The sequence below is a fragment of the Cavia porcellus genome, unplaced genomic scaffold (genome assembly GCF_034190915.1).
Source record: "Cavia porcellus strain 051 isolate PalLab524CR breed Dunkin Hartley unplaced genomic scaffold, mCavPor4.1 scaffold_25, whole genome shotgun sequence".
NCBI classification, from domain to species: domain Eukaryota; kingdom Metazoa; phylum Chordata; class Mammalia; order Rodentia; family Caviidae; genus Cavia; species Cavia porcellus.
Window position 1 is genome coordinate 30,246,059 of NW_026947508.1, and position 13,086 is coordinate 30,259,144.

General features: G+C 43.4%; 1 protein-coding gene across 1 annotated transcript in view; it reads right to left on the reverse strand.

Annotated features, from left to right (window-relative positions):
* LOC106027851 (liprin-alpha-1-like) overlaps positions 1 to 13,086 on the reverse strand; it is a 91,507-nt gene that overhangs the window by 14,819 nt on the left and 63,602 nt on the right. The gene's annotated exons all lie outside the window — the stretch shown is intronic.

Sequence of the window (13,086 nt, forward strand, 5' to 3'; positions counted from 1 at the left end):
GGACCTGTTTTAAAAGTTTGTTATAGTTAGTATGCTTGTCCTGCTCTGGCACAGATATAGGCCCAGAGTCATTATAAACGTCCTTAAAATGTAAATCATAACAATTAGTAATGAATTCAAATTGCCTGATATAATTCTGTGGGTCAACAGAAAAGCTACCTAATTTATGGACAGTCTGGGATAGATCAGAAAGGGAAAAAGGCACATGGATGTTAACAAGTCCCTCGGGGCCAGCTTGCTCCCGAAGCGGTAGCAGAGCCTGAGGAGATTCCGGAGCAGAGGGCCACTGAGCAGCCATCCTTCCGGTAGGCGCATGTGAGCAATCATCTGTAGAGCGGCTACAGAGCTGCTGCCGGTCACCCTGGGAAACATGAGCAGATGGCGTCTCACTGTGTGCCTTGCAGCTAGAGGACTGCTGTCAGCAGCACAATGAAGCATCATGTGCACTGCAACAGGGTGGCTGTTGTAGTTCACAAGAGGAGCCACAAGGAGACGCCTGTTGACAGTGAGGGCCCTGGAAACATGGCGGCGCCCTGTCACGTGACCCAAAACATGGCGGCACCTGGGAATATGGCTGCGCCCTGTCACGTGGCCCGAAACATGGCGGTGCCTGGGAACATGGCGGCGCCCTATCATGTGACCCGAAACATGGATGCGCCCTGTCGCCATGTGGCCCTCCGGAACATGGCGGCGCCATGCCACGTGGCAGAGGGTTGCAACATGGCGACTGTTCCCTGCGCAAGCTGGAACAATCACGCGACCTGCTGGAAGGACATAGCGACCGAGACCTAGTATGGTGGGCAGAGGGTGAGAATGCTGTAGGGGATACAGAATTCTCAGGAGAGGAAGTCGGAGACTGCGAGGAAGCGCTAACAGAGGGATTAAAGCTGCTGGGAGAGTTATGGGTCCCGGAAGGCAGAGAGGGAGCCGATCGCACAGCGGGAGGTATCTGCGACAGAGAGGGATTAGAGCTGCTGGGAGAATCAGGCATAGGGGGAGGAGAGAGTGGCCCGGCGGGAGGTAACGGCAGGGAACGAGTTTGGTGGTAGGCAGGCGGTGGCCGGGAAAACGGATGGCAGGAAGGAAAAGTTTGCGGCGCAGTAGACTTAGCTAAAAGTATCTCAGCGGGAGCACAAGACTTAATGAGAGATGGGCGTGTTCTCAGAATAAGAAAGGCTTGGACATAAGGGAGTTCTAATAACTTGTTGCCAGCTTGACAAAAATCGTACAAGTTCCTGAGAATGCAGGGGTCAAATGTTCCTTGCTGAGGCCAAGGCTTGCCGATAAGCGGGTAGGTTGGCCAGACCTCCTGGCAGTAAAAAGTTAGTTGTTTAGTTTTTATGGTACCTTTAATTTTTAGAGTACGTAAATTGGAAATTAGGCATTTTAAAGGTGTCTTTTGGGAGTTAGAAAATACGTTCCCCATGACTGATTCAGGCAAGAAAAAAACCGGAGGTCCAGAAAAAAGTCGTCACTTATTTGTGGTACCACGCGGCGGCTACGGTTCCAAACCATAAACTCCAGTCGTCACTGAGAGATTTACGAATGGAGTCTACGTGGGGTCAGTAACAGTTTTGCCCGTGAAAGCGCAAGGCTTTAAGGGAAGTGAGGCATTCTTTCAGTGTGGGCGGTCCCAAAAATCTCTGCTTTGGGCTATCCGAACCCAAAGAACGTGAGAGATTTTGTGGGCGCAGGTTTGCCCAGAAAGAACCCTGCCCTGGGCGGTCCTAAGGACGTGAAAATGCACAGACCCACGCAGACGGGGAGAACATTCCACTGGGGCTGCCCAGTGCGAAAAGTTCCCCGGGGAGTGCTCACCTGAAATCAGTCTGGCCGATGCGGAGTGCAGGCGGCTGGCGACAGGAACGTCTCGGGAGAGGAAAAAGCTCGGGATTAATCCAGGATGGTATCTGGTTATCGGCGAGGAAACTCTGGGTATGTGGCCCAAGAGTTAGTTGCCTGCCGATCGAGTCACGGCAACAAATGATAGAGTTATTTCCAAAAGATGAAAAATATTAACAAAAGATGAGAAATATAAAATAAAAAGCGGCCTTTATTCTGAGAACACGGAGAGAGATGACCGGCAACCCCACCGCTGGCGTCCGGCGATCTCTCCGGCGGACACGCGGCGTGGGGGCCTGTAAATAACCTCGGTTTGGGGTGGAACCTAAGGCGGGCATTAGGGATACACAGGTAGCCCATTGGTCCTAGGTTTGGCGCCATATGTAAATTCCCAGGGGCGGGAAGATGGCGTCACAGGTAACTTCCTAGGGGCAGGGCAAGATGGGGCTTCCTGCTTCCGGTTGTGGCTTTCCTGGCTACAGTGTCCTGTCTGGGCCAAACCTTTCAAAAACAAGATCTTCCTTGTGAACAAATAAATGTCAATAAGGGTCGTGTGATATTGTGGCAATATGATATTGGTAAGATTATTTGATTCATGATGTTGGTAGTGTTTCTGTCACCAGTTCTGATCAGTGGCTGGGTTGATAGCCACATTGCATGTGTGTATTGCAAGGTCGTTAGAGTCCAAGACACTTGATTTCTGAAAGGTGGAGAATGGCTTGTGTGCTGTGTTTAGCTGGCGCGGGGATGTGTGCGAGTGTTAATTCTAATGACTGCAAGAGCACTGGATCACTTTAGGAGGAGGAGGGAAATGATGTTTCACTAGTGTTCTGTATGAGCCTGTTTTCTGTAACTAAAAGGCAAATAATGAACAGATTAAATGCCTAAAACTTCCTGAGATACCTGTGACACTTCTGCAGTAGTTGAACCAGAGCATAGTGTTGTAAGCAAAATAGTGCAACAAATCTTAGTTTGAAAGTGATTGAACAATGTCCCTAGAAACTTTCAGTGCATGAAGCTGACCAGAAGAGGGCACCACATGCACATTCACATACTGTAGGTGAAACTTTCAGTATCTGGCTGTGACCCTACAAGTGAAATTGGCACATTTTGTAGCAATCAGACCCAGGGGGAAATTTCCTTGGAGTGTAATATAGGTTAAGTTTACAATTGCAAAGTGAAAAATGGTTCCATTAATGTTATTTTTGCCCTGGGGCATTAATCTCTCTGACTTCTTTTCTAATTTTTTTTTTCTTTATCTTAGTAGCCATTTCTTCTTGGCCTCCCCTGTGGATCTGTCTTCATCTCTTTGCATTGCACACTGGGCTACCATCCTGGTCTCAGTCTGCTTTCATTTGTTTCACTCACCTTGTCCTTTGGAATTGGTCCTCCTAGCTCAGTGTAGTTCCCTGATCTCCAGAATCCCTCCTGTGCCTCTGGGTTAGGATAGTGCAAGCTGGAGGCTGGGAACTCCTCACAATTCTAATCTGCGCCCTCATATATCCTAAGTCTCCCCTGCTGCTCACTGTTGCTTCCCTTCAACTCTCCTGTTCTCACAATATATGGTTTGAAATTCTCTGGTTGTTCAGTTTCAAACCAATGGAACAGGCATCCTGAATTTCACCTTGTTCTCACACATCACATCCAGAAAGACAACGCAGTTCATTTGTTTTGCCTTTAAAATATAGTCATCTGCCTACTTTCACTACAGCATCTGGGGGATCAATATCCTGCATGAAGACCTTGAGGTGAAGAGTGTTCATCTCTCTCTCTTCCTTGTCACTGGTTCTTTTTGCTCAGCTGTCTTCCTCAATCTCTCTTCTGGTCAGAGGAGCTGCACCTTGTTGTTCTGATTCTCCAAACTCTTCCTCTCACACAGAGCAATCTGTACTGTGCTGTTCCCCAGACAGAAGTGCAGGAGGGCAGCTGGGCCTCCCCAGGCAGGGAAGTTTGTGTTCCAGGCTGTAGCACCATGGGAGGTTCATGTGTACCTTGCACAAATTTTTTTGTGATTTTCATATATACTAAATGTGTTCAATTACAATAAAGTACTGAGGATTAGAACCCTTCTTGAGAATTAATGTGCATCATCCTTTTCTTTCTTTGTGACATGGTCACCTCACCATAGTCCCGACTCCAGTGGAATCTTCTTCATTCACTCAGACCTCAAGCTCTTGTTCTCATCCTGTCAAGAAAAGCTGCAGTCTCTCATGTGGAGGGAACAACACAGGAAACAGTGGGACCCCATCGCTCTCAATTGCTCTCCTTCCTTTTCTCCCTCCATCCTTATCAGATATGTACAGCATTAGCAGCACCAAGAACTGAGCGAGGAGCCTCATTTTGACATGCAGAAGTGAGGATCCAGATGACTGAAAGCAATTTGAGCTTTTATCTGGGACTTGCAGGAGAAGGCCTCTCTGGGGACACCATGGACATGCCCTGGTGGGCACAATGAAGGGCAGAATGGGAGACCTCTCCCATGAAAAATGTTGTTTCAAATCTCTATATTGGGGGAAAGCAATAGAGAAAAAGTCCATGTCATCTTCAACAGCAGGTGGAAAGACCTCATTGTGAAAGGTTGATCCATACTGGAACTTGGTGCACAATTCTCTTCCCCGGTAACAAAATCATTGTCAGCTCCAATTACTGCTCAGCAGAGCAGCTTTGTGCTAGTGACAGCATGGAGCCTGGAGAGGGCTTCTGGCAAATGTTTTTTCCAGGTGAACTATTGAGATATTAGTCTTCATGAATCCAGAGATAAATCTCCATTAGAGCACTACTGTCAACAGAATTTGTCAGGAAGATAAGAAAAAAAAATTTGTTTCCACCAGAGAACTAGGCGTCCTGTTGAAGGCAAGTGGAAAAATGGTAAATGACTGTGCCTTAGGTAATCAATATACAAATCCTGGGCACTCGTTTAACTGATGAATGTCCTGTCCTGCTTATCTCCATAGAAAGATGTTAATATGAGTATGGTATTTATTAACATATAAATAGGTATACTATAAATATGCATATGTAAATGTATCTATATACGAGTGTTTATATGTTAATTGGTGTATTAGTCAATGCTTTACTAAAGAGAACAAATACAACACAAGATATATACAGATGTATAAAAACAACAAGATTGGCTTATGATGGTCAGCCACAGAGTTGTGTGCGGAAGCATGCAGAGGGTGTCTGAACACTAGAGGCCCAAGGATTGAATCCAAGGTCTGGAGTTCACCCTAATGTCCTGTGAAAGTCCACACCAGCAGGCTGATGGGTTTGAAACAGAAGGCCAAAGGCTGTATGATGAGGAGCTAAAGAGTCTTGCCAGAAAGCTGGAGTCTACACTGGAAGCCAGGAGATGAGGTCCAAACCAAAGGTAAAGACTGGATCTTCTCCCAAGAATGGAAGGCACTCACCCTTTCTCCTTCCCTTTTACATATCTCCAAGTGATGAGCCACCCTAGGGATATCTTCTTCTATATCCTTGGGTGTAGAGTTGCTAAATCCATCCAGTTAAGCCTCTAAATGTCTCAAGTTAACCACTACAATCCACCCTGTGTCAACTTGGCAGTCACACACATTTCTTTAAACTAGCTCCAGCTACACAGGCATGCATGTAACTGTACATAGCATGTTATAACTGTCCTTCATACAAACGGAAAAGCAGTAATTCCCCTAAAGAACACACAATGTAACTTTTCTTTGGTTGATGCTTACTCCTATCAGTTTATAAACTTCACATTATAACACAAGGTTAACAATTCCCAAAAAACTGCATTAAGTCTAACATTGTTACATTGAAACCACATTGGGGGACAAATAGTAATCATAATCATCTTTTTTGTAACAGATCACAGGGTCATAACTGGTATTTAGAACTTCCTTCTTCCACTACCCATTCAGTATTCCCTTGGCCTTCAGAAAGCACCTTAGCAGGTCTCGGATCTTTCCCTGTTTGGGTGACACATACCTTCATTCCTGAAGGTTCTGGACCATTTGTCACTTTGCCTGGATTAGGTTTCTGTAATTTTCCATTAACATTAATGACAGGGCATGGTAGTACAAAAAGGCACCATACTTATATTAACATCTTTCTATGGATATAAGCAGGACAGGACATTCATCAGTTAAACTAGTTGCCCAGGATTTGTATATTGATTACCTAAGGCACTTCAGGTATATTCTTCCTTTCCTCCATTGTAGAGTAGTAGTCCAACTTCCCCTTTGGTAGTCTGGGTCAGTCACTCCTGACAACACTATGACTCCCTTTTTAGCTTGTTTCCTCAGAGGCATGAGGAGACCAAAATGAGTGTGTGTTGGTGAAGGTCTTAGCTTCCAGTTCAGTAACATGATTGTTGTGCTTCCTGGTATAAGTCTTCCCTGCTCTGGAACCAAAACTTCCAGGTCAGCAGAACATGAAGTCATGGGGACAGGAAGCAAAAATTTTGCTAGTTGATCACTCAGGGTAATGGTGAGTGGTACCATTCCTACTTCCACCCCTTGAATCTTGGACCTATGAATCCTGGCTATGGGAGACACAGTGCCACATAATGGACATTGATTTGAAGCATATACAGCACACACTGTATGATGAAAGGCTGAAGATGAAAGGCTGAAGAGTCTATACTGGAAGCTAAGAGACAAGTTCCAACCAAAGGCAAAGACTGGAGCTTCTCCCAAGAATGGAATGCATTCATCCTCCCTCCTTCCCTTTCATACCTCCCGGTGATAAGCCACCCTAGGGTGGGTCTTCTTCTATACCCTTTGGTGTAGAGTTCTTAAACCCATTTAATTAAACTTCTAAATGTCTCAAGTTGACATAATTAACCACTACAATGACTATCTATTATATGTGGATTTTGATGTACTAGGTTAATTAAAATTGTTCTCAGGGGAGTAATTTCTTTGAAATCTGTTTTTCTTTTTTGGCTTTTGAGATAGAATCACACTTTGTCGTTCATCCTGGGCTTGAGTTCACTGTGTAGCCCAGGCTAGGATCAAGCAGGTCAGCTACTCATCCTGGTTCCATCACAGACTGTTCACTAGCTGGACAAACATCTGGTAATCTGGGGACCCTCACCAGTTCAGTGGCTGTGGGTCTGGAAGAGATTTCACTGTTACTATCAGCAATTTCTAAGCTGAAGACATGGCATAGAATGACTGTTAACCATAATGTAGGCATTGTCCCTGTGCGATTCATCCTGGAGTAAAAACTCGTTTTAGTGTCCGTCCTGCTGTTTGCTGGCCATGTGACATGGGAGTTGCACTCTCTCCATCTGCCTAAAGACTGTGTCCCATTCCTCCTGATAAGAAAGCAGGGTTCAGGAGAAAATTAAATGGATTGGATTCCTTACCTCCTGTAGTATTATGGAAGAGTCTCACAGGAAAACTCAGTAAATACCTTCATATTAGTTTTCTATTTTTATAGTAAGATTTTGTATGACCTTATGTTTTGAACATGCAAAAATCATCATGTTACAGTTCTGAAGGTCAGAAGTCCGGCTGAGTGCTCAGTGTGATAGAGCCAGGATGTTGTCAGGATGTGCTCACTCTGAAGAATCTAGGGGGGAATCTGTCCTTTCTACCTTCTAGAGGTGTCCCTGAGCCTTTTTCCCTCATCTTCCTGTCTCCTTGCATTTTATCTCTTCACCCCTCTCCAGGTCACACCTGTGTGTGTGGCCTCCCTGTGCACTGTCCAGATGTCAGCACTGAGAAACCTCAGTTCATAGGAAAGAACAGTGTGATTTTGGGTTACAGAGATTCTGCCTTCCAGTCTTTCAAATTCAGTTAATTATTAAAATTTTCTGTTTTTGAGGAGAGAAAACTTTGTTCCAATATGGAAATAATGTGCTACCGGATTCCATTCATGCATCCAATCTCAATTGGAAATCCGTACCGACTGTTCTTAGAGAGACAGCAAAGAAGGCAGTGAAATTTAAAATTGTGTTTCTATGAAGTGCCCTTTCTTGCCTGCTTGGTGTGCTGGTGTGTAGCTGAAGAACAGATGTGCTGAGTGCTACCAGGTAGAGCACATGTAATGTGGGCATTTCCATGTACAGATGTAGTGGGATGCACCAAGATGAAAGCCTCACCTAAAGTAGAGTTATGCACAGAATTACAACAACAGGAATAACTGATGTACATTCTATAAAATTAAAACACTCATTTTATCTAGAAAACAGATCAAATAGTTTGTGGTGTCCACATTGAAGGAAAGCTCCCTATGAGCATGTGTGACATCTAGAGTATTTATGCAGGGTGCAGGCAGCAGTTAGTCTCAGGTGAGTTTGTGGTGAGTGAACAGAGCGTAACGAGGAATATCAATGGGTGCTGGAACCACCTTAGAGCCAGAATATACTTTTGGACACATAGTTAATCGTGTGGCAAAATCAATAGAAATATATGTTGGAAATGTCACTTTTCATAAATGTAAAATTTATTCCTAACGACCTATCCTTAAAAGAAAAAAAAAAGTTCTGTGATAGTGGCTATGCTGTAACACTGAGTTTTATGGAAGCCCATACAAGGAAACTAATGTATTGAATTACACAGGTCTTTCCTGGAGGAAAATTCCTGTTATTCTCTCTGGCAAACTTTTTCTCATAAAAATGTTGAAGATGTTTTCTCTTGGAGAATTTCGTGGAAATGTTAAGTACTGAGATGGGTAATATTTTCATTTTTAGTTTCATTTACAATTCAAAGAGAATTTGTGTGATCCTTTCTTTCACAGAAGGTAATATTACATACACAGTATTAAATGGAGATGCTGGAGTCTGGCCTTGGGCTCAGATGCACAGTCTACCCAGTGGTCATAGCAGGTGGCCTTGAGAATGTCACTCTAATTGCTGACTCAGCTTTGTTGTGGGTCTCAATGTCCTGATGTTGTCTGAGAGCCAAGTAGAGTAATGTGGGAGCTAAGGTCTTCATTTTCAACCAGAAAATTTCACATCCTGTTTAGGCTGAACTGTGTGTTTCTCTGGCCAGAGGTTTTCTTCCTTGTAGAGGAGGCATGGAGATCACTGCAGATCCGGGTTGAGATCCTCAGCTCTTCATCTTAGCCATTCTTTTAAGTCAGTTTATTTTCCCAATGCTATGGCTTTCCATTTGAAGGTAGGAATGATCCATCTCTAGTGTGAAACACAAAATAATGATAATATAAACTCCCCCCCAAACCAAGAAAAATACTGTGGTGTGCTTAAAGTGCTCAGGGATTTGTTTGCCCTGACATAAATGTGTATAAATACAATATGCCTTAGGAGATGCTCCAGGGATGCAGATGGCCATTTAAATTCACAAGAAAGTTTTGAGCTTCTCTGGGTAAACAAGTTCACCATAGGAAGAGGCTCTCCAATGAATTTCCTGAAGATGTTTTTGAACACAATGCAGGGCAACAAAAAAGCAGAAGCAGTGTGACCCAGTCACACAAATAACAGATGAATAATAAACATTAAACCATTGACAAGATTAACAAAACAAATTCACAGATGAACAGACTGACACCAAGAACTAGTTTTACCTTATGACCTACTAGTCTCAGCCAAATTCTTGTTCTGAGAACAAATGAACGTGATTTTAATGTTGTGTCCAACATTTCCAAAGACTCACAAGGGGCACCCCAACAAAAATTGAAACAATCTTACTCGCAAGGATCTGGAGTGCTCCCTCCAAATTAACATCCAGGGGTTTTGGTTTCTCTATGAAAAATAGAGAGACCTCAGAGGCAAGGAAGAACTCTTTGTAGTTCCCCTGAGTAACAATTGCCTCAAAGAGAGACTTGGATCCTATAATCAAGAGACCCCAAATGACGTGGGTTCGTGAACAACAATATAGGAATACAAGTAGCCAAACTGATGAATTTGAAATTTAATTGAGTTCAAGACCACTTGAACCTTTCCCCATTTCAGAGTACAAATAAGTGGCATTGAACTGGAAACTTACAGAGCTTTTAAAATAGAGAACCACAAAAGATATCTTGTTAGAAAAAATTTAGCTACAATTTACATTAATTTTTGGTTGACACCTGCATCCTGCTTCTTTTATTGAGCAGGTTAATTTTTCTCTCGTGGTACAGCTCATTATGCTTCTCTCTTTAGACTTCTACCCTGAGTAATTTGCCATTTTCCTGGGTCAAATACAGGGCACTAGTTAAATGCAGGTGTCTACATGGCATCAGTTATGCCAAGATATAACTATGAAGTGGTTTTCATAAGGGATTGGCTCAGGGTGTAAGGACACTGGGTTTCTTAGTGTTTTTCAGGGTCTGGTGGCTGTGGTTTTCTGTTCCCAGCCTGGACTTCTTTGGTTTCTAAGGTTTTGTGGATGCCTGTCGGGAGACCTGTCCAAAGCTACTGCGAGTCTCCTGGCCCAGTGAAACTTCCTCTGTGATCTTTAGCTTTGTGACGTTGTAGGAAATTGGGCTTGGGGAGAATTCACATGGCTATGTTGGATTTCTTCATCAGTTGAGGTCATCCTGGAGACACCTTCCTTAGGGAGTCCTGGAGGGTTGAGTTGATCCCACAAGGTGCACTGTGCCATCTGGATGAAGTAAACAGTCTCCTCAGGCTTTAACATAAACTTTCATTGCCTGGGGTTTTAAAACTGCAGCTACATTATGTGGAGAAGCAGCCCATTCTGCTCACTGTTGAGCGTCTCTGAGCAAGTGGGCTCAGGAGGCTGCTGTGACTACATTGTGATGCTTGGTAACATCAGATCCCAGTTCTGTTTGGTCAGGTTGCCAAGGAAGTGAGGTGGCATTTTAGGGTTCTGTGCCCCTAGCGGGCTCACCAGTCTAAGCTCCTCCATTGCCCATCTTTCTCTTCCTATTAAATAATCTAGCTACTTACACATTTTGTTGTATCTTATCTTAGTGTACAGGAATAATTTGATCTATATATCATCTGTCTATTACTTTCTTACTTTTGCATTCCTGGAGTTTGTACCGTGTGTCTCCACAATGAATTATAGGTGTATCCTCAGACTGATTTTTTCAGATACACACTGAATATTTCTCTAAGCCACAAGATTGATCAGGTTGGACACTCCCTTGAAATCTTGGCTTAGCTGCCTAGAGTTCTGGAATTACAGCCACACACACCCTCTATTCTTTTTTTCTTTCTTTCTTTCTTTTTTCTTTCTTTTTTTTTTTTTTTTTTTTTTTTTTTGGTCTTTTTCATTTTTATCGGTACCAGGGATCGAACTCATGATCGCCTGCTTGCAAGGCAGGTGCTCACGCTGCTGAGCTAAATGCCCAGCCCCTCACACCCTCTATTCTAATCCAGTGTGCTACTTAGAAACAGCTCAACTAGGATGCCTTTTGGTGATACGAGGCCCTGGTGGTATCTTCACATTTAAGTCAATGTGTGTACATTGACATTTTGTGTGTGGTACGCACAGTGCTGTGGGGTCTTTTCCATTGAAGGAGCATTTTCTCTGAAGATACTGTGCTGGGGATTTACATGTAGACAGTTGTGAAGTTTAGTGTGCTTTTCTTTACTGAGTCTATTTTCATCTCCATTTAACTAGAAAGTAGTGCAACTTTCTAGAAAATTTCACAGTAACTTTCCCTTAGAGATATAAATGTTTGGTTCAGAGTCTTACTTCTGCAGTAGCAGTGGTGGATTCATACCAGTTGGATGCTTTCATGTGCAGAGAGGTGATTAATTATTCATCCTGAGCTAATGAACTTAGTACCAAAGTAGAGTATTCATTTTAGTGACAGAGTGTGTATGTCTGAAAGTAAGACCTAACTGGAAAGAGCTAATGGGAATCAGCCCTTGCTGATCATTGCCTTGGGGATGGCCACTGTTATGAAGATGATGCCTCACTGCTCTCCTGCTTGATTGGTACTCTGCAATGGCAAATAAAGCAGCAATAGGCAGATTTGGACTGTCAACTTTTTTGTTCTTTTTAGGTCTGATTTTCAGGAAAACGTGGAGTCAGGACAGTGTGCGGTGATTGTATGGCAGATATCCTCTGTAATGCCTATAAAACATCACCCCAGTGGTCATAAAGAACACACATGTATGGCATTTAAATCATTTTTCTACTTCTCACAATCAGCCTATGTACTTTGTGTCACCTGTAGGTGTTTACCTTTTCTAGATGCATGTAGTCTGTTCCTTGTTTGAAGAGCAATTCCAATCAGTGAAACTGTGTTAATGATAGGGAATTGACGTAAAGTAGAGTCTCAACCTCCCACATTGTGAGAGAGCAGCCCTGTTCTGAATTCATGAATGGGCAACTTGAAACTCTCGGCTGAATTGAGTCAGCTTGGCTCTTGATATGGAAAGAACACCTGACGATTGTTGCCAACAGCCTCAAAGGAGAACTGGAGAGGAAGATGGTGCTGTTCATTCTCCTTGAGAAGCTATTATCGCTGCATTTCCTGATATGAACTTACCTGTCCTCATTGTCAGAGCAGCTCCTGTCCTGTCACTGAGGATGGCTGAGGTTCTTTTCAAGCACCAATCTGCCTATTGCTGCTTTATTTCATAATATGAGTATCCTCAACTTGGCTTCCTGGTTTCAAAGCAGAGGTCTCTCCCTGATGACACTGATCCTTCACTGTGCTGGGAAGGCCTTTCTGGTTTCCACCATTGACCTGTGGTCCATTGAGTGCAGATTCCTGACACAGACTTGCATGAGATATTGTCGTGTCCTCTAAGCTGAACTTATGTGTGGTATTACGTGAGCATAAGCTGAGCATATGTGTGGTCATGGGCTCTAGGTGTTTAGCTGGAGTAGTGTCATGAAGGACAGTGCCATGGGATATAGGCCTTACCTGAGTTCTTTGCATGTCTAGTGTGTGCATGAAACTCCCCCACAGTTTTGCATTGGACTCTTTGGGTGAATATTATAAAATAATCCTCCAAATCCTCATCTAGGCTGAGTTAAATTTCTTCCCTTTCACACCCTGAGTATAAAATCAAATTTTATTGTCTATATAAAGATCTAAAGCCAAATGGGTAGACTGGCCCATGGCTATAATTCCAATTTGAACTTGTGGTCAAATTGGAAAAATTAGCAAGATCATTTTTTTAAAAAAGATTCAAATGCATTGGGGTTGTAGGTCACTGTGAGCAGGCTTCCCCTAGCTTACAAGAGGCTCTGGATTGCATGCCCAGGGCCACCACACAAGGAAAACAAGCTGTAAAGCTACATCTATTACCATGATCACTCATTTGGCAGAAAATTAACCTCACAGTGCAATGAGTATCCTCAGATACTCCAAATAGCAAGTGGATTCATTTCA